Consider the following 4,052-nt stretch of genomic DNA (forward strand, 5'->3'; position numbering starts at 1 on the left):
GCAATCATTTCACCATAGTGCATGGCATTCCATATAATATATTATTTTATGCAAGTGTGAACTTATGCAAAAGACACAAGCATGTTTAAATGATATTGTTGTAATTTTTCAAAAACATGTGTAGTAAATATTTAAATGTTGTTATAATTATATCGAAATATTAAAGTATTTTATACTATATTGCTCTCGACAACTGGAAGATTACAGCTCTAAAATGCAAACAACAAAAGTAATTGCAGAACAACCGAAGAAATATGTCAGAAAGGGGATGGGGAATTAGACATATTCAGAAGAGGAGGTGAGAAAGCAGACTTTGCCTAAGCATGGTCACAATACACATGCCATGTATACTGCCTGGATCCCAAATATAATGTGTTCTATTTGGGTGTTCAGTCATTAGGCCTTTTCTCCATTTAGCTCCAGGCTCGATACTACCAATTATACTACTAACTGGATCGGCCTTGTTGCACACTTCTGGCCCATAATCCCATATCGGGTCACGCCGATTCACAACAATACTTCCGCCGACAAAAAGAACCTTGCCATCAAGGTTCTAGTCAGGAAGGCAACTTCGAGAGCTAAATCCATGGCTGCGATAGGCAAAAACCACTAGGAACAATATCATAGTTTGGTTGGTAGCTTGGGGTAGTGTCGACTTAGTTTCATCATTATCGCCTAGCTTCTGTAGAATAACCATTTTGTTCAAGATAACATGACAATAATGTGTAGTAATTAGAGATGTGTTCAAAAACACAAAGCACCTAATGATGTCATTCAAGCTTGCATATGGCATGGTTCTGATCTTAGAAGCAATATTGGTTGTCCCATAAACTTTCTTAGCAACATGAGGGGGATTTGTTGTACTTTATAACAGCAACACACATATATGGCCAACAATAGCTGCAATGCCCCTTTCACTCCATTCTCTTTCAACATCAATTCCTGATGAAAGGACAAGAACAAGTGGACTAGCTTGCACCAATGAAATTACTAGCCAATTGAAAACCTTCTTGGTATTAGTAGAGGCATCTCCCTCTCTATCAAATGAAATAGTCACATGATACGCCACAATGTTACTAATAGTCTCAGATAATTGGATGCCAAGAAATCCCTCAAGAGTACTACTATGATCAAAAGGATCTCCAAAAGCATGTGAAACATAAGACATACAACACTTCTTAATATGCTTGAACCCGTCGAAGCTAGAATTATCCATCTTGAAGTGCAAATGAACAATTTTAGTAGTTTTCTCTTCACCAAATTTCTCCATTGCTACTGTTATCAACCAACCATGTTCTATTTGGTTTACAGTAAAATTTATCAACATTATCAAATTGAGTTAAATGATAACCTGCCATGTAATCACACACTTGTTCAAGAGGATAACATACACTAATGCATGCCCTAAGCCATGATGAAAACTATGATGTGCAACCAACTCTATCATTTTAATGACACCATAAAATGTGTAAGCAACAAGGTGCGTGAAGCTTCACCTTATAGCCACTCCTTAATTTTAATACTCTTCGCTCCTGTAATATGGCAGCAAATGCGGTTGCTGCCGGTTGCATTTTACTACTGAAGTTTGTAGCAAGAAGACGAGCATATGTATTGGAATCATCAACACCAATTATGACAAGCCCATTAGAGTTAAGGTTCATTGTTATTGCAATAGAATGCGAGACTTGGGCCAAGAGATCCAATAGTAAGTCCAAGAAATGTGGTTTTGGAAGTGGCCGAGGTGGAATAGTTTGTACATCCATTATGCAACTGGACATTTCATTAGACAGCTTGCCACCTTCCATAGTACCATTGAGGCCAACGGGATCAAATGAAAACTCTATTCCGAACTGATCAAGGAAAAATTGATATAAAGCCATAAGAGGTGTAGCATGATCGAGTGCACTATATGAGTCGAATGTACTTCTCTTTATAAACTGGTCACAAATGCAAGTGGAAAGAGTACAAGGCAACTCCTCCAAGTGTTGAGCAAGCTCAAGTCCATGTTGAGGGTAGACTTTTCTGGAGTGTCCAGCCAATAATTGATTCCAATGATCATCACCCATGAAATGGCAATTACGGACTACAGTTAGAAGTTGTCCAAAAATATCAGTAGTTTCTTTGTCTAACGAATATCCGCGGGAAATTATTCCATCAAACCGGTCCCATCTTGCCCAAAGTTCCAGCACAAGGTGCGTAGAAAACATGTCCTCAGAAGATGATGGTCCACTATGATGTTCGAGGTTGCCACATCGTACTAGTAAACCAATTGCATCACATGAATAGTTGATATTAGAAATTCCTACAACCTCGACAATCTGCCATACTAGCCACCCCAAATGTAGTACTATGCAACTCAAAACTATCACCCGAAAATCATGTAGTGGTAGTTGCTTGATAATTGACGCAAGCTCTTCAACATTGGATTTTCAGACTCAATAAAAATAATTCAGCATGGACAGAATTCTTAGTATCTAAAATCTCATTAACCATCGTGAACTTCTTATCATGTTGCAGGACAAACCCACAACCAAGAAAACGTATCAGCCATGATTCCTCATGTAAAATGTGAGTTAGACCTTCAGATTGAACAGATAAAAGTACATATGAATCAGTTTTGAAATCTTGCCCTGTGTCGAACCAATTGTCCACATAGCAATAAAATAGAATAGTCCCTATAGTTTATCCAGACACATAGTGGAGAGACACACAAGCCCTCGTTTGACAGCAATAACAAGTATCAAGCATATGACAATCATCCAAATTGACACTAACAGTCACAACAAGTGTTCGACCAATAAGATTATGTGCACAAGTATATTCCTGTCCCAAAGGGATGGCCCAGTTGGGTTTGGAGGGCCACGTCCACACAGGCGACGCGGGTTCGATCCACCACAATGCCCCTCTAGGTCTGAGCCTGTCACATGGGACTCGCCTAGTGCGATTTACATCCCCTATGTGATTTGCAGGCTACTATACAGTGGGGGATTTACCCAGTACGCACATAGTGCTCACCACAGAGTGCTCACCCGAAGGGCAGAGGTTGTGGAAGAGGATGTAGCGGCTGCGGGTTTTGTTGAGGTTCCAAATAAAAAAAGAGAATTCAATTCCTAAAGCGTTAAAAAAATTGATTTGATATTTGACTTGACTTTTATATTTGTAGAATCATTAGTGTTATTAGTTCTTGCCAACCATTATCTCTCCCCCTCTACCTCTCCCTCTCTTAAATTGTTATATATTTTTCAAGTTATTTATTCTAATCATTGATTGTAGTTTTTAGACCTTATACAAAAAAATTAATGATTAGAAAATATATTGTTTGAGTAGGAATTAGTTCAAATATAATATGAAGATGCATTATAGGTCATATATATAGTCAAAGGTAATATGGAATTAATACAGTTGCTTTACATTGTTTGAAAAAAATATAATTTATATAAGGTGATGGTAGGCTATAATTGATTTTGACAATTAATTGCACTCTAATTTGCTGCACTTAACTAGTATTTGAACTTTAAATGGTATTATTTTGTATTGAGTATGTGGTTTATGCTTTGTAGGAGCTATTTCGAGTTACGATGAGGTTTTGGAGCTAATTCGAGCTATTCCGGAGCTTTAAAGTCTGCGTAAAACCCATGGATTTAGTTGGGATCATAATCGAGGATCAAGGGACAATAATGCACTTAATGACGAGAAACAACGAATGGAGCAGGAAGCCACCCAGGTGAGCGAGCGCGTACTGGGCGCGCAAGTGGCGCAGAACACTGTCCAACATGCGCAACCAGGTGCGCGCCCGCGCACTTCTGGTTCAGAAAATTTTCCAAGACTATTTTTGTAAATTCGGAGGCGACTCCTCTTGACCTATATGAAGACCAACTAGTTTAAAAGGAGGGTATATTGGATTTCTAAAGCAACATTTGGGAGAGAGGGAGGCAAGGAAGCAACAAAAACGCAAAATACTTGATCCAATTCATTCAATACGGAAGTTGGTTTGAACTTGGGAATTGTAATGTCTTCTTGTTCTTCTAATACTCTTGTGATGAGTACTTTAT

This window comes from Nicotiana tomentosiformis, chromosome 6 (genome assembly GCF_000390325.3).
Source record: "Nicotiana tomentosiformis chromosome 6, ASM39032v3, whole genome shotgun sequence".
In the NCBI taxonomy this organism is placed as follows: Eukaryota; Viridiplantae; Streptophyta; class Magnoliopsida; order Solanales; family Solanaceae; genus Nicotiana; species Nicotiana tomentosiformis.